The sequence below is a fragment of the Rhinoderma darwinii genome, chromosome 2 (assembly GCF_050947455.1).
Source record: "Rhinoderma darwinii isolate aRhiDar2 chromosome 2, aRhiDar2.hap1, whole genome shotgun sequence".
Taxonomy (NCBI): Eukaryota; Metazoa; Chordata; class Amphibia; order Anura; family Rhinodermatidae; genus Rhinoderma; species Rhinoderma darwinii.
Window position 1 is genome coordinate 307,009,166 of NC_134688.1, and position 25,685 is coordinate 307,034,850.

Here is a 25,685-nt window from a genome sequence, read left to right on the forward strand (position 1 = left end):
ATCAAACTCGCGTTTTTGGCTGCGTTTTTTACGGCCGTTTTTGTAGCTGTTTTTCTATAGAGTCAATGAAAAACTGCTCCAAAAACGTCCCAAGAAGTGACATGCACTTATTTTTGGCGGGCTTCTTTTTACATGCAGTTTTTGGAAAACGGTTGCGTAAAAAATGCACCGTCGGAACTGAACGTCGTATTTCCCATTGAAAACAATGAGCAGATGTTTGTAGGCGTTCTGCTTCTGATTTTTCAGCCTTTTTTCGGGACGTTTATGGCCCGAAAAATGGCTGAAAACACTGCGTGTGAACATACCCTTAGAATGATGAAAGTGAAGTGAATGATTTTTCAGTTGACAGGTTCACATGGCATGTATTTCAGGAGGAGACATAGTGATACTAAGTGACCGGCAATCAGGTGATCAGCCTATGCTGTTAGGAGAATGTTTTTAAGTGCCTTCTTCTAGGCGTTAGTAGGGTTAGAGGGGATAATTTCATAGCAATTGCGGTTGTCAAGGATACCGAGGCACATAGAAATGCCTGGCGATCCATGACGACCACATTGCCCACCTTGTCGGATGACTTGATAATAATAGACTCATCGTTTTCAAGGAGTCGTAAACTCTCAAGTTCATCAGGGGTAATATTGCTACAGCCCCCTTTACGACAAATATGGGATAACTGGTCAGTCACCACCTTCAAGAACATATCAATTGGTGTATTTTCACTCGTAGACTATGCACATTGATAAGAATCTTACGTTCCGTTAATTTCTAGATTTACTGCCTGATTAGAACGATTAGGCTGGGTTCACACGACCTATTTTCAGAGGTAAACGAGGCGTATTATGCCTGGTTTACGTCTGAAAATAGGTCGTGTGAACTCAATACGTCGGCAAACATCTGCCCATTCATTTGAATGGGTTTGCCGACGTACTGTGCAGACGACCTGTCATTTATGCGTCGTCGTTTGACAACTGTCAAGCGACGACGCGTAAATTGACTGCCTCGGCAAAGAAGTGCAGGACATTTCTTTGCAACGTAATTTGAGCCGTTCTTCATTGAAGTCAATGAAGAGCAGCTCAAGATTACAGGCGTCAAAGACGCCTCGCATAATACGAGGAGCTGCATTTACGTCTGAAACGATGCAGCTGTTTTCTTCTGAAAACAGTCTGTCTTTTCAGACGTAAAAGCCTCTCATCGTGTGCACATACCCTAAAAATAAATTTTATTGATAGATACTAAAATAAGCTCTTGAAGCCCGATTACATATAACAACAGGCTCAGACAGGTGGTCAGCAGCAGAGAAGGTCTATTAGTAGTGGTAATATTGATAAGAAAACTAATGGTGGAATAATATTACCACTACTAATAGACCTTCTCTGCTGCTGACCACCTGTCTGAGTTGTTGTTATATGTAATTGGGCTTCAAGAGCTTATTTTAGTATCTATCAATAAAATGTATTTTAATCGTTCTAATCAGGCAGTAAATCTATTTTCACTCATAGGTGGATTCTTATTTGAGGGCAAGGCCAAGTCCGTAAATGGACCTTCTCCTGTTGGCTACCACCTTACTTGAGTAAATCCCCCATAGTCCTAAGAAGGGGCATATATTCCTACTCTAAACCCAACTCCTGACACCTACGTCTGTCATTAATTTATTAATTTTTTTTCAATTTTAGCTTCCGCCTAAACAGTTGTAGGTCTTTGACCCATGAAAACAAGTCAAAAGTCGGGGTAGGGACAAATGAGAGTCCTCTCTTTAACACACAAATTTCCCCTTTAGATAGTACTCTTTGAGAAAATTTGTGTTGTGGTATTGGGGTATGCCTCTTCCCCTAACACTAGGACGTGAAATGTATCACTGTCGTAATCAAATGAAGATATTTCTGTATACATATCTGGTAAACACTACCGTTCAAAAGTTTGGGGTCACCCAGACAATTTTGTGTTTTCCATGAAAACTCACACTTATATTTATCAAATGAGTTGCAAAATGACTAGAAAATATAGTCAAGACATTGACAAAGTTAGAAATAATGATTTTTATTTGAAATAATAATTTTCTCCTTCAAACTTTGCTTTCGTCAAAGAATGCTCCATTTGCAGCAATTACAGCATTGCAGACCTTTGCCATTCTAGCTGTTAATTTGCTGAGGTAAATGGGAGAAATCTCATCCCATGCTTCCAGAAGCCTCTCCCACACGTTGGATTGGCTTGATGGGCACTTCTTGCGTACCATACGGTCAAGCTGCTCCGACAACAGCTCTATGGGGTTGAGATTTGGTGACTGCGCTGGCCACTGCATTACAGATAGAATACCAGCTGCCTGCTTCTTCCCTAAATAGTTCTTGCATAATTTGGAGGTGTGCTTTGGGTCATTGTCCTGTTGTAGGATGAAATTGGCTCCAATCAAGCGCTGTCCACAGGGTATGGCATGGCGTTGCAAAATGGAGTGATAGCCTTCCTTATTCAAAATCCCTTTTACCTTGTACAAATCTCCCACTTTACCAGCACCAAAGCAACCCCAGACCATCACATTACCTCCACCATGCTTGACAGATGGCGTCAGGCACTCTTCCAGCATCTTTTCAGTTGTTCTGTGACTCACAAATGTACTTCTGTATGATCCAAACACCTCAAACTTCGATTCGTCTGTCCATAACACTTTTTTCCAATCTTCCTCTGTCCAATGTCCGTGTGCTTTTGCCCATATTAATCTTTTCCTTTTATTAGCCAGTCTCAGATATAGCTTTTTCTTTGCCACTCTGCCCTGAAGGTCAGCATCCCGGAGTCGCCTCTTCACTGTAGAGGTTGACACTGGCGTTTTGCGGGTACTATTTAATGAAGCTGCCAGTTGAGGACCTGTGAGGCGTCTATTTCTCAAACTAGAGACTCTAATGTACGTGTCTTGTTGCTCAGTTGTGCAGCGGGGCCTCCCACTTCTCTTTCTACTCTGGTTAGAGCCTGTGTGTGCTGTCCTCTGAAAGGAGTAGTACACACCGTTGTAGGAAATCTTCAGTTTCTTGGCAATTTCTCGCATGGAATAGCCTTCATTTCTAAGAACAAGAATAGACTGTCGAGTTTCACATGAAAGCTCTCTTTTTCTAGCCATTTTGAGAGTTTAATCGAACCCACAAATGTAATGCTCCAGATTCTCAACTAGCTCAAAGGAAGGTCAGTTTAATAGCTCCTCTAAACAGCAAAACTGTTTACAGCGGTGCTAACATAATTACACAAGGGTTTTCAAGTGTTTTCTAATCATCCATTATCCTTCTAACACAGTTAGCAAACACAATGTACCATTAGAACACTGGAGTGATGGTTGCTGGAAATGGGCCTCTATACACCTATGTAGATATTGCATTAAAAACCAGACGTTTGCAGCTAGAATAGTCATTTAGCACATTAACAATGTATAGAGTATATTTCTGATTAATTTAATGTTATTTTCTTTCAAAAATAAGGAAATTTCTAAGCGACCCTAAACTTAACATTCACAGTCAAGTTCCCCCTCCCCCACATAGCATTCATAGCCATGTCCCCCCTCCCCCACAAAAAGTTTTACACATAATCCCCTACCCCACACCAAACATATTGGCACAATTCACACAGAGTTTTTTTACGCTGATTTTGATGCGGAAACTGCAGCAGAATCAGCAGCAAAAATGTCCAAAACCACCTCCCATTGACTTTAATGGGAGACGGAGGTGTTATTTTTCTGTGACAGTTTTTAGCCGCTCGTGGCAAAAAAAAGCGGCATGATCTTCCTTACCGCGGTTCCACCTCTGACCTCCCACTGAAATCAATGGGGGCAGAGAAAGCGTCTTGCACTGCGATTTTTGCCAGCAGCACTCAATGGCTGCGGTCGAAAAACACTGAAAATCGTGGCAAGAATTTGCAGGCAGGTCAAACTCTGCCTGCAAAAAAAACTCAGTGTGAACAGAGCCTTACAGTTAAGTACCCCGTCCCCCTCAAGAGCGAATTGTAAAGAATCCCCTCCCCCACACATAACATTTACAGTTCCCTCTTACCTGTCCTGAGCTCCGTGGAGGAATCTTCATCAGCTGTTACAAGTTGCAGGCAGGAGGATAGGAGAGCTGTGTGTTACTGCTTCTCTTCAGCGCTTTCTTCTTCTTTCTTCTTCCTCCATCCTCCCTGCTTGTTTGTGATGGGGCCGTGCAGTGCAGCAAACTGCAGAGCCCCATATGTTATTACAGCCTGGTCGGAGAGAGGAGCTGTGATTCTCCTGCACAGAGTGTGTGGCCACGGGTAGTTGCATTATACATCAGACGTGATGTCATATAATGCAGCCACCGGACGTCAGATGTTCTGTGCAGGAGAATCACACACATTCTCTCCAATGCTCCCCTGCGCTACCCTTAACTCCCCGTGGCCCTAATCATCTACTAGAGAACTGGCCCGGGGGGCACACACCTCCCTTCCCCCTGGCTCAGCCCGCTTCTGAATACTGCCGTGTGACAGTGTCCTTATAGCTAGACAGCTTAAACTTAGACCAGACAAGCACAAAATGTGCCATATTTATCACAGTTATACAACCTGAATGATAATTTTGGCACATCTTGCATAACCTCTTAGGCACTTTTTTGTTCCTCACACCACTTCAGATTTGGCTAATTTTGCACTAGCATTTTAAGCCACGTGCTTTTCTGACAAGTCACAACTCTTTAGCCGTTAAGTATGCCCCTTTTCAGTACTAGAAAATGTCTAGTGAGATGCAAACATCAATATTGCGCCAAACTGCGACTATTTTGCATCAAAATTGTGCTCATTTTTATCACTTCTAGATCCAAACACAATAGTAAATCTGCCTCAAATAGTTTATCCTTAGATAATAAAAAAATAAAGATATACACTTATAGCTGTGAAACAGTGTAGCATCTATAGACAAACCAATCAATGATTTATTATACACTGCCTATCAGGAATAATAACTATTGAGGGCTTTAGAGTGGGGATTATACTGCGGGTGGGGGGGGGGGGTGGGGTTCTGAGCAACTGACTGACTGCTGAGTGCTCTATGGGGAAGGATAATTCTGCGCTCAATTATCCCCCCACAGAGCTCTCTGCAGTCAGTCAGATGCTCAGACCCCCCCCCCCCGCCCCTTCAGTATAGCAACTACTGAGGGCTCTATGGGGGATTTTTTTCCCCCCTCAGTGCCCTTTGCTGTCAGCAAGATGCTCAGTAACCCCCCTTGCCCGTAGCGTCGGCCTGGTCACTTTTAAAGAGTGGAAGCAAGAGGCTGAGTCTGAACACAGCAAGCATCGGTCTGCCGCTCTAGTCTTAACATGGCTCACCTTACAGATCACCACTCTGCTCCACCTCTCTGGCAGTGCATGCTTCGTGCAGTGTCAAAGAGGAGGAGTGTTCTCCAGCAGACGTGCGCACATCTGCTAATTAAGTTACGCTGCACCCCCCTGTGCTCCACCCCTAGCCCAGCCCATCTCAGTCCGTCCCTTCCATGGATCCTGGCTGACTGAGATTAAAACACAAAATTCGCCCCCCCCCCCCTTTCTAACTAAGTGGCGCTCCCTGAGGCAGCAGGCTCACCGCTCACCTCGCCTATCTATCATCTATCTATCTATCTCTCTCTCTCTATCTATCTATCTATCTATCTATCTATCTATCTATCTATCTATCTATCTATCTCTGTCTGTCTGTCTGTCTGTCTGTCTGTCTGTCTGTCTGTCTGTCTGTCTGTCTGTCTGTCTATCTATCTATCTATCTATCTATCTATCTATCTATCTATCTATCTATCTATCTATCTATCTATCTATCTATCTCCCTCTTTATCTATCGATCCCATATCTATCTGGCCATGATCATTTGGCCATGGTTTCCCCTGACCAAAAGGACTGCAGCACGGTGGCTCAGTGGTTAGCACTATTGCCTTGCAGCGCTGGTTTCCTCCCACACCCCAAAAACATACCAATAGGGAATTTAGATTGTGAGCCCCAATGGGGACAGTAAAAAAGAGGACCTCTATACAGCGCTGCATAATATGTTGGTGCTATATAAGTAACTGAAATAAATAAATAATAAATAAACCCCTTCGCAGATGTGAACGAAGCCTTAACTATTTTCTTATTTCCTTCCTCAGCATATTCAATGTCACTTTCACTTTCTTCTGAACAGTCCTGTATATCAGAGTAAGGGAACCTTTACTTTCATTTTGTGAACTCCGTACATGAATAACACAGCCTTGTATGAACAGGATTTTAATATCTGATCACTGCAGTGAAGATTCATTGTAGACTTAAAACGGACGTCCAAGAAGTTACAGTGATTTTTTTCTTACTACCAAATTTAACATTGGAAGAAAACTTAAGAAACATTTTTTGATAAGTTTCATTTCCTGTATTGTGGATATGTCAATGTTGGGCACCGACCAAACCACATCTGACTATCAGGTATGTTGGTTAGAAGAAATAAATTGAATGCTCCACTGGGGCAGGGATCAAGGCATTGTATTCAATTGGATTGTACGATTTGGTAGCATATAAGATACATAATAATAGGAAATATGACAAATAATAAAAACAATTACATTTATAACAATTTCACTGCAAGTTATGCTCGTTTACCTTAATACAGAATGTCATAACTTATGTACTATGTTAGACTTTCAAGCTATAATCTGCATGTATATCAGAATGATTCATCTAATGTTTTTTTCTGTTGGTTGGTTTATATTAAGTTTATATGATAAATTAAGGCAGTCTTCAATGTGTTTTCTTAGTAAAGATATGTTGCAAATCTCTTCTTTGTATTATAGCTGGCCAAAAACGTAAAGATTAATAATAATAAGAGGGGTTGTCCAGTTCCTAAAAATTAATGGCCTATCCTCAGAAAAGGCCATCAATATCTGATGGTTCGGGTCCGACTTCCGGCACCCCCGCCGATCAGCTGTTTTGAAGGGGCCGCAGTGCTCGTACAAGCCCTGCTTCCCCTTCATTCCTTATCTGCTCGTACTGTTAATAGCCGACACACTTTTAGCAGCGATTCACAATATTACTTACATTCACTTCAATGGCAGAAGGCTGTAGAACTGTGAACCGCCGCTACATGTGTGTCCACGATTCACAGTACGAGCAGATAAGAAAAAATGGGAAGCAGCGCTCGTACGTGCACTGCGGCCCCTTCAAAACAACTGATCGGCAGGGGTCCCGGGAGTCGGACCATGACCGATCAGCTGCTGAGGATAGGCCATCAATTTTTAGGGACCGGACAACCCCTTTAAAGCTATGTCTATGGTACTAGAAACAACTTCTCGGTTGGAACATATATTGTCCATTCTAAAGAATTCTTCTCGGTTGTTAGCAGTAAACTCTCTATTTTCAGCAGGTTGGCAATGTAAACATACAATATTTCTCACAATACGAATGATCTTTCATGGGATGTATGGCAATTCACTCAAGTGACAAACAATGTAAATATCTACTCAACCTGTACTGCAAAATAAGATTCTCTTCATTCCCCACTTGACTTATCAGCCAGACTCCTGTTCATTACAATATATATCCTTTCTAACGTTATTAAGCTACCTAACCACATACCAAGAGCCAACTGCAAGACATTTAACGCCAGCTGCACCACCACACCCGCCCAACACACACACACACACACACACACACACACACACACACACACACACATACCAGCAACACTAATGCCTTTTTTTAAACTCTGTCCTTCAATCCAACATTGGAAATGTCCAATCCTATTTCTGTTAGGTGCACACCATCCAACACAAATATTTTTGGCAGACTACCTTCCAAGATCCAAGGCATGACTACGACCCCATTTAATTTCTTGTCAGAAATAACCTAAAGTCGCTGGATTCCTAGCATAAAGCTCACACAACCACAACATCACTGCGAGACTTGTTTTAAATCATAATCACCACATACAAAATTCAAGATATTCTCAAAGGTTTTCATAATTTTGCAGTATTTATGGTTTCTTTCCTCTTCCACCTTATTTTTAATCCCTCCTTTAGTTATGCCTGTTATCTAATTAATCCTGGTTATCAGAGCAAACAGCTCCACAAATTCACCATTTGGATGCTCTCCCCTGCTCAGGCTTCAAATGGGCCTGCAAAAGCCAAGCCTTTACCCTGATGTGCTGTCTAATGAGTCCATAAGAAGGGTTGCCTCTCCCCTCTCTTAACTAATTACAACCAATTCTATTAACATGGAGCTCAAAGTGGGACTAACAAGGTTCCACTCCATGGTAGGTTTAACAGCAGCTGATGACACCATACATTTCATGTAAGGCCAACAGACAGGAGGTGGACACACTGGGTTTCTAACATGTTTGGCAGAGACTAGACCAGTGAGAGGTCTCTATAAGATCATCTATTCTTCACTTCATTTGAGGTCTACCCTTGATGCAAAACACATCATCTATGTCACAACACCAGCAGATAAAATATTTGCTAAACTGTTGGTTGTCAACATAGGCCATATAACTGTGTGCACATGAGCGGCGAGGGGACAGAATCAGCTTGTGTAAAAGCAACTTAACAGATGAAGATCCAATCAGCCGATAAACGAACGTGTGCTCGTTCATCGGCTGTTTGTTGGCCTGTTTACACAGGGAAATGATCAGGATCGAGTATGAACGTTCATTTGCCCAATCATTAGCCAGTGTAAAAGGGCTTTTACTCAACCTCTTTTACTTGGTTCATGGTCAACCTCTGCAAAGATAAAGAATCCAAATGTACATATTAAATTAAGGCAATCCCACGTAAAGCATATTTATGCCATTCTCTATTTCTTTTCTTCTTCCAGTATATTACTTTTCCTACTTTTGCTGGCCATTAGCATCACTCTGCTTCCTTCTCAACTTCTATTTTTTGCTACTTCTCTCTTTGGCTTCTTCTTTTACTACTTTCTTTTTTTCTCTGCTAAAGTATTCTCTCTCACTCAGGTATTTTTTCTGGTTATATACTTCGGACCAGATTACCTTTCCTATATTCTTCACAGAGTTCCTGTTTTTTTAATTTTTTTTCTTCCTTTCTAAGCCCTGTTGGTAGTTGCTGGATCACAATATTTTTAATAATATTCTAATAATAGCAATACCAGATTAATCTCCGGAGCCTACATGCACAAAATGTCCTCTGGTAAAGTTTTATTGAGCCAGTGTAAATATAACAAACCATGGACAGCACTCCATCGATATGAGAACTTTTGCCACAGAGCGTTGAGTGGAGTACAAATAAATATTCATCTATTGGCGTTTACACCACTGGGAAACATCACATGTATATAAGTAGTGAGTGAACAAAATATAATGTAGCTCTTACCCTGTTAACAGATGCTCTATCTTATGGCCACCCTTAGACATAGTGTTGGTGACTGATTGACAGGTGTGTTCTGCACATCAATCAAGGGCGTACGTATTAGTGAGGCAGACCATGCAATTGTTATAGGGCGCTTAGGGAGGCTGGTCCCATCTCCTTTGCTACTGGATAGCGAGAACCTGTGCAAGACTCCCCCTCCAGAAGAATCTTATTGTTAGCAAGCAATGGGATGTGGAGGGTAAAACAAACACTAGTCCCTTCTGTTCTTATTGGTGAATCCTAACACCATAATGGGGGGCTCTTTTTTTATATTTGCTGTGCGAGCCCCTCTCTTCTATGTATGCCACTTACATTGATGCGGTTACCTAGAGAATTCCCATTACCCTTGTGAGAGCAGGAGACATTCATTTTGTAATAGACAGTTTTTATTTACTAAAATGCTTTCCACATTCATTTTCTTTCTAAAATCAAGAACTTCACCACTTAAATAAAACACTAATTTATGAGTGGACAGGAATGTTCTGCTTTTTTACAGAGTGTTTGAAACATTACTTCGCTTTGAGCAATTACTTTTTGTTAGCAGGGTCCACCAATGATAAGCGGATCATAGAGTGTCCTGCTGCTGTGGCCTGCGAAGACCACCAGCAATTAGCTGTAATCTGTGGGGGGAGTCAAGCAGCACGTGTTCAGCACCACCACAGGGGAAATTAAGCATTACATGGTGCCCATTGTAGTTAATAGCCTGGCCACTTGCTCCTCGGCTAATCTGCTTGTTTACGTGGCCAATAAAATGGTCAGTAGTCGGCAGCACATCTCCCTGTGTAATCGAAATGTATGGGGACAAACGATTGTAGTAATGATCGCTCATCCCCATATGTAAGCAATCATTGCTCCTTGTGAAAAGAGCAAACAATCGCCGATCAACGAGCTGTCTTGTCGATCAGAGCTCGTTTTTACAGCCCAAATTGTGCCGTGTAATAGGACACTTTAAGTGGAAGACATTTTTTGCAGTCACTCTCCACTCCACTGGTTAATAAACAAGAGTCCTGAAGGGAGGACCCCTCTTAATTAACCCAGAATTGTCTACTAGGGTATTTGATAATAGGTTTTCTAAAGAAGACATCTCCTTTATGGAACACATTTTTAATAACTTAGAAAATGTCAATCTATATCTCTATTCATGTTTCATGTTTGTTGTACAATAAGTTTTATTTGTGGAAATTGGTGAATGCAAACATTTTCCACATTCCATAGCACAACAGGGTTACATTCTTATAAAACAAGGACATTGTACACAAATTGTGAGTTTATATAACATATTCCTTCAATGTTAATACTAAAACTGTACTGTAATTGAAGCATATAATTCTGTCACGACTTTAGTTTTGATGGTGATGGATTATAGAGTATGCAGACAATTATTCTGTGTTTTTGAATAAATGTCCTTGTTTTTATCTGTTTTGTCTGTACATCAGGAGCTTTTCGCTCCAGTTAGGGACTCGCAAGTCTGGGGATCCTTGTCGTGGATTGCGAGCTTGCGTCCTTTTGGCCAAAATGATCACTAATACCCCAGGTATTTTTCATTATTACTTATATTCGCTTCTTTTGGACACAGCCAGGTCTTTGATGCTGGGAGAGCATGGTGTGTTGTTGTTTGGCCTAGCAAGCAGGGTAGCCCGCTCTATGAATTATCAAGGCGTCACAAATAGGCTTCTACCTGGCTAGTGACGTTGCGCCTCATGACTTACACACTATTCCTCCATGTTTCACACACTTGTATCCCATTATTCATTTATTTTTTAGGCACTTCACTCATTACTGCCCCCTATATTTCACTCACATTATTACACTTGCACATACACTATTCATTTATTATTTCTTACTACACATCCCATGCACCACATACCACTCCCCTCAAGACTAGTGGGAGTGACTATTATTATTTTAAGCACCTGCTCACTCGCCTTCATCAGCGTTCCAGACCTGGCTGTGTCCATTTGTAAGTATGGCCTTTTTCGGTGTTTTTGAATAAATGTCCTTGTTTTCATCTGTTTTGTCTGTACATCAGGAGCTTTTCGCTCCAGTTAGGGACTCGCAAGTCTGGGGATCCTTGTCGTGGATTGCGAGCTTGCGTCCTTTTGGCCAAAATGATCACTAATACCCCAGGTATTTTTCATTATTACTTATATTCGCTTCTTTTGGACACAGCCAGGTCTTTGATGCTGGGAGAGCATGGTGTGTTGTTGTTTGGCCTAGCAAGCAGGGTAGCCCGCTCTATGAATTATCAAGGCGTCACAAATAGGCTTCTACCTGGCTAGTGACGTTGCGCCTCATGACTTACACACTATTCCTCCATGTTTCACACACTTGTATCCCATTATTCATTTATTTTTTAGGCACTTCACTCATTACTGCCCCCTATATTTCACTCACATTATTACACTTGCACATACACTATTCATTTATTATTTCTTACTACACATCCCATGCACCACATACCACTCCCCTCAAGACTAGTGGGAGTGGCTATTATTATTTAAAGCACCTGCTCACTCGCCTTCATCAGCGTTCCAGACCTGGCTGTGTCCATTTGTAAGTATGGCCTTTTTCGGTGTTTTTGAATAAATGTCCTTGTTTTTATCTGTTTTGTCTGTACATCAGGAGCTTTTCGCTCCAGTTAGGGACTCGCAAGTCTGGGGATCCTTGTCGTGGATTGCGAGCTTGCGTCCTTTTGGCCAAAATGATCACTAATACCCCAGGTATTTTTCATTATTACTTATATTCGCTTCTTTTGGACACAGCCAGGTCTTTGATGCTGGGAGAGCATGGTGTGTTGTTGTTTGGCCTAGCAAGCAGGGTAGCCCGCTCTATGAATTATCAAGGCGTCACAAATAGGCTTCTACCTGGCTAGTGACGTTGCGCCTCATGACTTACACACTATTCCTCCATGTTTCACACACTTGTATCCCATTATTCATTTATTTTTTAGGCACTTCACTCATTACTGCCCCCTATATTTCACTCACATTATTACACTTGCACATACACTATTCATTTATTATTTCTTACTACACATCCCATGCACCACATACCACTCCCCTCAAGACTAGTGGGAGTGGCTATTATTATTTAAAGCACCTGCTCACTCGCCTTCATCAGCGTTCCAGACCTGGCTGTGTCCATTTGTAAGTATGGCCTTTTTCGGTGTTTTTGAATAAATGTCCTTGTTTTTATCTGTTTTGTCTGTACATCAGGAGCTTTTCGCTCCAGTTAGGGACTCGCAAGTCTGGGGATCCTTGTCGTGGATTGCGAGCTTGCGTCCTTTTGGCCAAAATGATCACTAATACCCCAGGTATTTTTCATTATTACTTATATTCGCTTCTTTTGGACACAGCCAGGTCTTTGATGCTGGGAGAGCATGGTGTGTTGTTGTTTGGCCTAGCAAGCAGGGTAGCCCGCTCTATGAATTATCAAGGCGTCACAAATAGGCTTCTACCTGGCTAGTGACGTTGCGCCTCATGACTTACACACTATTCCTCCATGTTTCACACACTTGTATCCCATTATTCATTTATTTTTTAGGCACTTCACTCATTACTGCCCCCTATATTTCACTCACATTATTACACTTGCACATACACTATTCATTTATTATTTCTTACTACACATCCCATGCACCACATACCACTCCCCTCAAGACTAGTGGGAGTGGCTATTATTATTTAAAGCACCTGCTCACTCGCCTTCATCAGCGTTCCAGACCTGGCTGTGTCCATTTGTAAGTATGGCCTTTTTCGGTGTTTTTGAATAAATGTCCTTGTTTTTATCTGTTTTGTCTGTACATCAGGAGCTTTTCGCTCCAGTTAGGGACTCGCAAGTCTGGGGATCCTTGTCGTGGATTGCGAGCTTGCGTCCTTTTGGCCAAAATGATCACTAATACCCCAGGTATTTTTCATTATTACTTATATTCGCTTCTTTTGGACACAGCCAGGTCTTTGATGCTGGGAGAGCATGGTGTGTTGTTGTTTGGCCTAGCAAGCAGGGTAGCCCGCTCTATGAATTATCAAGGCGTCACAAATAGGCTTCTACCTGGCTAGTGACGTTGCGCCTCATGACTTACACACTATTCCTCCATGTTTCACACACTTGTATCCCATTATTCATTTATTTTTTAGGCACTTCACTCATTACTGCCCCCTATATTTCACTCACATTATTACACTTGCACATACACTATTCATTTATTATTTCTTACTACACATCCCATGCACCACATACCACTCCCCTCAAGACTAGTGGGAGTGGCTATTATTATTTAAAGCACCTGCTCACTCGCCTTCATCAGCGTTCCAGACCTGGCTGTGTCCATTTGTAAGTATGGCCTTTTTCGGTGTTTTTGAATAAATGTCCTTGTTTTTATCTGTTTTGTCTGTACATCAGGAGCTTTTCGCTCCAGTTAGGGACTCGCAAGTCTGGGGATCCTTGTCGTGGATTGCGAGCTTGCGTCCTTTTGGCCAAAATGATCACTAATACCCCAGGTATTTTTCATTATTACTTATATTCGCTTCTTTTGGACACAGCCAGGTCTTTGATGCTGGGAGAGCATGGTGTGTTGTTGTTTGGCCTAGCAAGCAGGGTAGCCCGCTCTATGAATTATCAAGGCGTCACAAATAGGCTTCTACCTGGCTAGTGACGTTGCGCCTCATGACTTACACACTATTCCTCCATGTTTCACACACTTGTATCCCATTATTCATTTATTTTTTAGGCACTTCACTCATTACTGCCCCCTATATTTCACTCACATTATTACACTTGCACATACACTATTCATTTATTATTTCTTACTACACATCCCATGCACCACATACCACTCCCCTCAAGACTAGTGGGAGTGGCTATTATTATTTAAAGCAGCTGCTCACTCGCCTTCATCAGCGTTCCAGACCTGGCTGTGTCCATTTGTAAGTATGGCCTTTTTCGGTGTTTTTGAATAAATGTCCTTGTTTTTATCTGTTTTGTCTGTACATCAGGAGCTTTTCGCTCCAGTTAGGGACTCGCAAGTCTGGGGATCCTTGTCGTGGATTGCGAGCTTGCGTCCTTTTGGCCAAAATGATCACTAATACCCCAGGTATTTTTCATTATTACTTATATTCGCTTCTTTTGGACACAGCCAGGTCTTTGATGCTGGGAGAGCATGGTGTGTTGTTGTTTGGCCTAGCAAGCAGGGTAGCCCGCTCTATGAATTATCAAGGCGTCACAAATAGGCTTCTACCTGGCTAGTGACGTTGCGCCTCATGACTTACACACTATTCCTCCATGTTTCACACACTTGTATCCCATTATTCATTTATTTTTTAGGCACTTCACTCATTACTGCCCCCTATAGTTCACTCACATTATTACACTTGCACATACACTATTCATTTATTATTTCTTACTACACATCCCATGCACCACATACCACTCCCCTCAAGACTAGTGGGAGTGGCTATTATTATTTAAAGCACCTGCTCACTCGCCTTCATCAGCGTTCCAGACCTGGCTGTGTCCATTTGTAAGTATGGCCTTTTTCGGTGTTTTTGAATAAATGTCCTTGTTTTTATCTGTTTTGTCTGTACATCAGGAGCTTTTCGCTCCAGTTAGGGACTCGCAAGTCTGGGGATCCTTGTCGTGGATTGCGAGCTTGCGTCCTTTTGGCCAAAATGATCACTAATACCCCAGGTATTTTTCATTATTACTTATATTCGCTTCTTTTGGACACAGCCAGGTCTTTGATGCTGGGAGAGCATGGTGTGTTGTTGTTTGGCCTAGCAAGCAGGGTAGCCCGCTCTATGAATTATCAAGGCGTCACAAATAGGCTTCTACCTGGCTAGTGACGTTGCGCCTCATGACTTACACACTATTCCTCCATGTTTCACACACTTGTATCCCATTATTCATTTATTTTTTAGGCACTTCACTCATTACTGCCCCCTATAGTTCACTCACATTATTACACTTGCACATACACTATTCATTTATTATTTCTTACTACACATCCCATGCACCACATACCACTCCCCTCAAGACTAGTGGGAGTGGCTATTATTATTTAAAGCACCTGCTCACTCGCCTTCATCAGCGTTCCAGACCTGGCTGTGTCCATTTGTAAGTATGGCCTTTTTCGGTGTTTTTGAATAAATGTCCTTGTTTTTATCTGTTTTGTCTTTACATCAGGAGCTTTTCGCTCCAGTTAGGGACTCGCAAGTCTGGGGATCCTTGTCGTGGATTGCGAGCTTGCGTCCTTTTGGCCAAAATGATCACTAATACCCCAGGTATTTTTCATTATTACTTATATTCGCTTCTTTTGGACACAGCCAGGTCTTTGATGCTGGGAGAGCATGGTGTGTTGTTGTTTGGCCTAGCAAGCAGGGTAGCCCGCTCTATGAATTATCAAGGCGTCACAAATAGGCTTCTACCTGGCTAGTGACGTTGCGCCTCATGACTTACACACTATTCCTCCATGTTTCACACACTTGTATCCCATTATTCATTTATTTTTTAGGCACTTCACTCATTACTGCCCCCTATATTTCACTCACATTATTACACTTGCACATACACTATTCATTTATTATTTCTTACTACACATCCCATGCACCACATACCACTCCCCTCAAGACTAGTGGGAGTGGCTATTATTATTTAAAGCACCTGCTCACTCGCCTTCATCAGCGTTCCAGACCTGGCTGTGTCCATTTGTAAGTATGGCCTTTTTCGGTGTTTTTGAATAAATGTCCTTGTTTTTATCTGTTTTGTCTGTACATCAGGAGCTTTTCGCTCCATTTAGGGACTCGCAAGTCTGGGGATCCTTGTCGTGGATTGCGAGCTTGCGTCCTTTTGGCCAAAATGATCACTAATACCCCAGGTATTTTTCATTATTACTTATATTCGCTTCTTTTGGACACAGCCAGGTCTTTGATGCTGGGAGAGCATGGTGTGTTGTTGTTTGGCCTAGCAAGCAGGGTAGCCCGCTCTATGAATTATCAAGGCGTCACAAATAGGCTTCTACCTGGCTAGTGACGTTGCGCCTCATGACTTACACACTATTCCTCCATGTTTCACACACTTGTATCCCATTATTCATTTATTTTTTAGGCACTTCACTCATTACTGCCCCCTATATTTCACTCACATTATTACACTTGCACATACACTATTCATTTATTATTTCTTACTACACATCCCATGCACCACATACCACTCCCCTCAAGACTAGTGGGAGTGGCTATTATTATTTAAAGCACCTGCTCACTCGCCTTCATCAGCGTTCCAGACCTGGCTGTGTCCATTTGTAAGTATGGCCTTTTTCGGTGTTTTTGAATAAATGTCCTTGTTTTTATCTGTTTTGTCTGTACATCAGGAGCTTTTCGCTCCAGTTAGGGACTCGCAAGTCTGGGGATCCTTGTCGTGGATTGCGAGCTTGCGTCCTTTTGGCCAAAATGATCACTAATACCCCAGGTATTTTTCATTATTACTTATATTCGCTTCTTTTGGACACAGCCAGGTCTTTGATGCTGGGAGAGCATGGTGTGTTGTTGTTTGGCCTAGCAAGCAGGGTAGCCCGCTCTATGAATTATCAAGGCGTCACAAATAGGCTTCTACCTGGCTAGTGACGTTGCGCCTCATGACTTACACACTATTCCTCCATGTTTCACACACTTGTATCCCATTATTCATTTATTTTTTAGGCACTTCACTCATTACTGCCCCCTATATTTCACTCACATTATTACACTTGCACATACACTATTCATTTATTATTTCTTACTACACATCCCATGCACCACATACCACTCCCCTCAAGACTAGTGGGAGTGGCTATTATTATTTAAAGCACCTGCTCACTCGCCTTCATCAGCGTTCCAGACCTGGCTGTGTCCATTTGTAAGTATGGCCTTTTTCGGTGTTTTTGAATAAATGTCCTTGTTTTTATCTGTTTTGTCTGTACATCAGGAGCTTTTCGCTCCAGTTAGGGACTCGCAAGTCTGGGGATCCTTGTCGTGGATTGCGAGCTTGCGTCCTTTTGGCCAAAATGATCACTAATACCCCAGGTATTTTTCATTATTACTTATATTCGCTTCTTTTGGACACAGCCAGGTCTTTGATGCTGGGAGAGCATGGTGTGTTGTTGTTTGGCCTAGCAAGCAGGGTAGCCCGCTCTATGAATTATCAAGGCGTCACAAATAGGCTTCTACCTGGCTAGTGACGTTGCGCCTCATGACTTACACACTATTCCTCCATGTTTCACACACTTGTATCCCATTATTCATTTATTTTTTAGGCACTTCACTCATTACTGCCCCCTATATTTCACTCACATTATTACACTTGCACATACACTATTCATTTATTATTTCTTACTACACATCCCATGCACCACATACCACTCCCCTCAAGACTAGTGGGAGTGGCTATTATTATTTAAAGCACCTGCTCACTCGCCTTCATCAGCGTTCCAGACCTGGCTGTGTCCATTTGTAAGTATGGCCTTTTTCGGTGTTTTTGAATAATTATTCTGAACGTTTAAAAATTATGTGTGTTTTTCTTAAATCGCTGTGTTAAATTATGTGTGTTTTTCTTAAATACAAATAATATCATTAAACAAATCAATGGTTGGAAAAGCACATGTAATATTTTAGTAGCTGTAGGTGAGAATCCTGTAAAAACGTCATACCAGTGATGGGCACTAGCATCTTTAATTGCTGATGACAAATGTATCACTTCCCTATCTGCTATTGTAGCCAATATTTTCACCCTACTTAGAGTTACATTATGGGCTTGGATTAGTTTTTCAACTTCTCCTGATCGTTGTAACACCTTTTTCAATTCGTCTAAAGATAAACTAAAATTTCCATAGGGCAAAGGTTCAGGTACCCATATAGTGGACATTATTTCTTCTAAAGTAGGCAGGAACACTATAGTTTGGTTCCCCCAAGTCAAATGCGTCACATTGTATAGACATCCTGAAAATGGTCCTGTGAGTTTAAACTGGTTAAGGGTCTGCTTGTTGTTAGTTATTAAACATACATGCTGTGGACCTACTTCAATATAAACCTGTAGGTTAGCTTCTGGGATTATAGTGAGTGCGCATACATTATCCTGGTGCTGCATTAGACAGGGTTCATATATGCCTGACTGTTGATTACATACATATCCTTGCTCTGTTAATTGGCACAAATCTATATTCCTTGTCTTATTTTGAGAATCTATGTGTGTTCCTTTCATTTCCGGCATCCAATATTGTCCTAATAATGTCACCGGATCAATCATTACCATTGGCATAACAATAAATTTGCATAATAGAGTAGGATTTTTCACATTAAATGCTATTAGTCCTCCTGCACACCATTTAGGTATACACTCAGTATACTCAGGCTGTAACAATAACCACATATCATTTCTCTTTCCTATGGGCAGAATGTCTGTCCATTGCCTAACATGACTACTAAACAATTTATTCTTAAAATTATTCATCTGTTCTTGTTGCCACATCGTTTTAAGCGTACATACTGTCCAATTTACAAAAGTTGATACATTCTGTAATGTTCTATATTCGGTTAGCATACTTTCATTAAAAACATTTAGAAACAGTTCATCTATAGCTAACCCTTTTTGCTGTAAGTCAAAGGTAGTAGGTAACCATGACGCACCTATCCTTAATGCAGTAGATGTGTCATCTCCCACTGAGTTTAATTTGTTCATAACTGTTTCTAACTGTATCCCATTCAATACTCCTAATCCCGTTCCTACCCCTCCTAATAGCGTGTCATACCATTCTCTTTTTTGTCTATCACAGCTGGGGGATTCAGGGAAGGAAATATTGAAGTGTACATTCTTTTTCTGCTGTTGGGTTACAGCGCTCTTACAAGTGTGTGGGATTCTTTCCAGACTTTGTACTGTTATATGTGGCTTAAAACTATCTCTTAAAATTGTTATCAAGAATACAAAATATATTCTATTTCTTATTTCGCTATTATTCATACATAATATCATCCCATCAGTTTCTTTTATTACAATCGTAGAGTTGAGCCTCTCCTTGTTGCATCTTTCATAAGTCTTATTTATCATTTCATTTCTATTTTTACTGGTTGTATATTTCTGTAGATACTGTAAATCTGGTTCATAACAACAAAGCAACAGCCCCGACGTCTCTTCTTGTATGCTAATGTTGGCTGTTTTGTCTATGTGAAGGTACACAGTCCCTCCATGTGGTCCTTTTTTCCAAGTCCCTTCGGTTGTAGTCACATTTGTAGTATAACACGGGACATTGGCCTTACAGGTGTAGTTACCCTGCTTTCTATCCACTGTGGCATTCGCCCACCCTGTCCTGAACTGTTCCAGTGATTCTGTACTGATTACGTGTACAGGAGTAGCAGTTCTGCCTTTTTGTATAAGAGCACACGCAACAACCGCTGCAACAACCGCAAAGATCTTCATTCTTCTGGCTGAAGAACCTTTTTACAATGACTGGCGTGAATCCAGCTTGCCTTTCCTTCGAGCTTCACTGAGGTGCTTGTTGTGAGTAGGACTTGAAACGGTCCGTCAAATCTTGGGTCTAGACTTTTCCTCATGTGTCTCTTAACGACCACCCAATCTCCCGGTTCTAACTTATGCGTCCCTTCAACTGAATCAGGATCTGGAATGGAAGCAAAGACTTGTGCATGCACCTTGGTCAATTGTTTGTTCAGCGTTGATACATAATCTGTTAGTCTACCATACTGCATTTGGAGCACCTGTGGAAAATAACATCCTAATCTGGGAGCCGATCCAAATAAGATCTCATATGGGCTGAGACCTGTTCTTTTTGTTGGAGTGTATCTTACTGAGAACAAGGCTAATGGTAGACACTCGGTCCATGGTTTCCCGGTTTCTACCATTGCTTTTTGGATTTTCAATTTGAGAGTCCCATTTAGTCTCTCAACCTTCCCACTGCTCTGTGGATGGTATGGTGTATGTAGGGCTTGACTTATGCCTAGAGCTGACAACACATGGTTCATGATTTCACCCGTAAAATGAGTTCCTCTGTCGCTCTCGATCACCTCTGGAACTCCATATCTGCACACCACCTCGTTGATCAGTTTCTTTGCTGTGGCTACGGCTGTAGCTTTGGTTACTGGAAATGCTTCTGGCCATCCTGAAAAGAGATCAATACAAACAAGCACATACTCATAGGTACCGACTTTTGGTAATTGGATATAGTCTATCTGTAGTCTCTGGAATGGGTAAATTGGCTTTGGGGTGTGTTTTTGTGGCACTTTCACTGTTCTCCCCACGTTATTGGTGGCACATACCATACACCCTTGTACAAACGTACTCGCTACAGTGCTAAACACTGGAGCATACCAGGTTTTGTTAACCAAGTCCATCATTGCTGTTTTTGACTAGTGTGTCTGTCCATGCGTTACCTTTTGTCTCTGGTGAACTCACCTTAGTGTGAGCTTTAATTTTTACTACTGCTACTTCTGTGGGTAACATCAGGGTCTCCATCAAGTATTTTACAAAGTCTGCATTCTTTACAGGTGTACCTGCAGAGGTCAAAAACTGTCTAGCCTTCCATATAGGGCCATAGTCATGTGCAATGCCAAAAGCATATCGAGAGTCAGTGTATATATTTGCTGGCTTTCCTTCTGCATGTTGGCATGCTGCTGCCAGGGCCTTAAGCTCCGCTTCTTGTGCTGAGCGGGACGCTGGTAAGGAGGCTGCTTCTAGGACTACATCTTCGGTGGTTACTGCATATCCTGTAAGAAAAGATCCTTCTACAAAATACCTTGAACCATCCACAAAGAGTATTAGGTCTGGGTTTTGGAGTGGGGTATTTTTTACATGTGCAAACCCCACTGTTTTCTGGGCCATAAGGGCCATACAATCATGTTCATCAGTTTCAGGCAAAAATTGGGACCATACTTTACCTACGTCTTCTCCCCCTTGCTCCAAAGGCAGTAAGGTAGCTGGGTTCAATGTAGTACAGCGGTGTAAAGTAACCTGCTCAGGAAGAAGAAGTGCACAGGTTAATCTCAAATGTCTTGCTGTTGACAAGTGCTTCGGCTGTACTTGAGTAAGAATAGCAGTAATATCATGTGATTCAAAAACTTGGACTGGAAATGCCAGGACCAAATCTGAGGCCTTGTTTAACATTGAATTTACAGCAATGATAGCTCTCACACATGATGGGGAACCTCGGGCCACGGGGTCTAGTCTAGCTGAATAATATGCTACCGGGCGCTCCTGTGGTCCATGACTGTAGCGCTATAGATTCCCATTTTGGTATGTATGAGCTGCACTAAGTCTTCCCATGTTGCTGAATACATTTTCTGAATTTGTTCTATATATCTCCAAAAAGGGACAGGCTCTGTCTCCGGGTCGGGGGCTTTCTGAACTAAAGTCAACGCATCCCTAGGGTTCCATGGCTTATATTTATGTTCCTTATCTTTATTAAAATTCTTGTCAGATTCAGTCGCAAACAGGTCTGTCAACACTTGTAACCTTTTTCCCACGTTTTCTAATGCTTGCGTCGTATCTTTTGACTCGGGAAGCTTCCTTGCTGCTTCTGCCTGATCCATATTACGCTGATGTCTTTCCCTTTCCTCTTTCTCTTCTGCCTCCTCTTTTTCCCTTTTCTTTCTATACGCTCTAGTTTCTACTCTTTCATCTGTTGAGCCCTCGGCTCCTCCTGTTACTGGGGTTATTCCTGCCAACTCTACAGGGGCCAACCCTATTGTTTGTTTATATGGTTCTGGTACTTGTTGAGGTGAGGGGGCAAAGGGGTTTGTGCTACTCATTTTTGGTACCACTGGATATATCCCTAGGGGATTTTGCCCTCCTGGTCTTGCTGCCCCACATGCAAAACTAGTATCCCTCCATGCTTGATTCTGCTGACCACACACTCTACACGTCCATCCCCCTGGTCCCTGCGTCGTGACTACCCCATACCCCGGTGGGCTACTTGCTTTTTCCTTTCCTTGTTTACCACCTTCATTATAACAAGTGTAGTAAAACTTATCTTTACATTCTGTTTCCCTGAAACCTCCTCGTACTACTTCTTCTGACACTTTTCTCCATGCTTCTGCTTTCCCCTGTAACTTTTTATCTTTCAACCATCCACGTTTTGTGTCACAACATTCATTCCATTTTTCCGGATCTAATCTTCCCGCTTTTCCCATTCCACATGCCTTCATTAACTGATTCGTTCCTTCTGTCACATCCTTTCCCTCTCTTTCCGCCACTACCTGTTTGGCTGTTAGTCCTTGTGGGTGCTCATCTCGTAATAGGGACACCAAGTTCCCCATTGTTGCCTAGTTATAAGTGGTCGCCTATGGGCAGACCCTAAGTTATGTAGGGGGTAATTTTCCTGATAGGTGAATTCCTTTCTCACCTATTTGAGACAGTTACTTATCCCCTCGAAACTTCTTTTTAAATAGGGTAACCAAGTTTCCCATCTTGTGACTGTAAGTGGTGGCCTTAGGCACACCCGTATTTTGTTACAGATTTTAGCTACTGACAGATTAATTCTATTCTCATCTATTTTAGACAGTTTCTAGTTTCCGTACTTACTTATTTTGTTACAGATTTTAGCTACTGACAGATGACTTCTATTCTCATCTATTTTAGACAGTTTCTAGTTTCCGTACTTACTTTCTACTCTGGCCAGAGAATCTTCCTTTTACAGTCCTTTTATAACTAGCTTACTTTCTTCGTCTGAGACACCACTCGAGTACGTGCCCTCCGCACCATAAGAGTAATATGACAAATATTCCTAATCCAAATAACAAGGCAAACGTAAAATCAAGCTGTTCATTTGACATGCCGGTTTATCGGACTGCAGAAAATTCTGGAATTTTGAGCTGAAAATCAGCGCATGATTATCCCCGCAAGTACTCCAATCGTGTACACACGTTCTCGGTATTTTGCCGGATTATTGGACTGCACAAAATTTTCGATTTCCGGGCTAAAATTTACCCTATCATAATCCCCGTAGTCACCTGAAGCATGTACACATGTTTCTGGTAATTTGCCGGATTATCGGAATTTTTTTCCAAAAACAATTTCCTTATTCTAAAATGCATTTGTGACACAAAACTGGGTTTCTACAACATTCATACAAATACTGTCATGGAGATCAGGCACTTTATCCTGAGGGTAGGATTTATTTTAGACTTGACCAGATTTTTACACTAAAAATACCCTCATGTGGCCCCTCTATTCCTTAGGAGTACTACCGGGAAGGTGACCTACCAGACAGGAAGGTGCAGAGCAGCGTTTGTAAGAATTAAGTCTTCTTACCTTGCTGCAGCAGTGGTCTGCACGTTCCTTCGTCCGGGAGGTTGCCACTCTAGTCCCGGGAGATCCCCTGGGTGGGGTGCCGTCCTTCTGGTCAAGTCTTTGTTCGGGCACCAATTTCTGTTATCGCAACTTGGGTCACGTTATGCCTTGATCTCCATGCAGGTTCAAATCGATAGGTAGGACGAGCTGCTCGGAGAAGTAACAGATACACTGAGACGTTTCTCAAGGTAAAACACTTCTAATTTATTGAACTACAGACGTTCATACTTATAGCATCAGACGAACAAAGAACATTCCATAACATATGAGTCATCTGTATATTCTAGCCTTACAGCTTCCTTTCCCATAGAAGCTCATTGGTGGAGCACCAGGTATTCCCTTATGTTTCCTTTATGCTTAGGGGGGTGGTCAAGCGATTGACCTCCATCTGTTTGCAATTTCAAGGGACAGCAGAGCATCTGCAAACTATTTCCTCTCTTAACCTTTCTAAAATACCTTTACATTGCAACACATGTTCTCCTTTATAACATTTCACTCCTTATGGTTCCAAATACATTATATATGTATATTTATACCATAACAGTACGTAACCAAGATTTTTGGTTAACTTTGCCTAATAGGATTCAGTGAATATTGTTTATCCACACAAAAATCCACAATAGGATTTAATTGTGGATTTATTTTTCCCCATTGAATTCAATTGGGAAAATCCACAAAAAATCCGTGCTCATTCCGCTTTTGATATTAACATGCTGCAGATTTTAAAATCCGCACCAATTCAATTTCCGACAGAATAATAGCCCAGCATGTAGATGATATTTTTTGATATTTTATCCACATGGCTGGTACTGTAATCTGTTATCTATTGCGGATTTTCCATGCACCAAGTCGCACAGAAAATCTGCAGCATTTCCACTACATGTGAATTCAGAGTCATTGTCTTTTATCAGTAAGTTATGTATTCTCAAAGTAAAGGCCCTTTTACACTGGGCAAATATGGGGCAGACAAGCGTTTATAGCTCAAACACTCGTTCATCTACTGATCGTATAGTTTTAAAAACTGAAATATTATCATTTTAAACAGGGAGAAGCGCTGCCGACATGATAATAATGTATGAGGATGAGCGATCGTAGTAAAAAGCGCTCATCCCCATACGTAGCATCTTACGACAGGAGCAAACGCGCCAATCAACGAGCTGTCTCGTTGATCGGCGCTCGTTGCACCTGCCAATATTGGCCGGTGTAATAGGGCCTTAAGACCAAAATGTGACTGTTGTCTGAACATTGGTGTTAACTTTACTTGTCAATACTGATAAACACACCAATGCCTTTCTATATAGTTTTATTGATCGTGCCCTGCGAAAGTATTCACCCTTTTGGTGTTTTTTGGGTTTTGTTTCATTACAACCTTGAATTAAAAGGGATTTCTGGGGGGTTTGTAACATTTGGCTTACACAACATGCCTACCACTGTGCAAAATATTTTTTACTGTGACACAAACAATAATTAAGACAAAAAATAGAGAACTTTTAAGTGCATAAGTATTCATCCCATGAAAGTCAACACTTAGTGGAGCCACATTTTGCTGCAAATACAGATGCAAGTCACTTGGATTATTTCTCTATTAGCTTAGCACGTCTAGACACTGGGACTTTTGCCCATTCTTCTAGGCAAAATTTCACCAACTACTTCAGCCACACATTCACAATAGGATTGAGGTCTGGGCTTTCACTAGGCCATTCTAAGGCTCCTTTCACGCGACAGGGTCCGAGTGTCGGGTGATAAAAACGTCCGTTTTGGTCCGTTTTTCTCAGCCGTTTTTCATCCGTTCTGTTTTTGTTCCAGGCCGTGTTTCTGTTTTTAACAGCAGATTTTGACCCGTTTTGCATCCACTTTTTTCCCTGTCTGTTTTAAAAACGAATGAAGTTCATGTGTAAATTTTTTGCCACACAATTCCCTCTGTAGATAATACCACACACTGCCCTCTGTCGGTAATGCCCACTGCCCCTCTAGGTAATGCCACACAGCCCCTTGTAGGTAATGCCA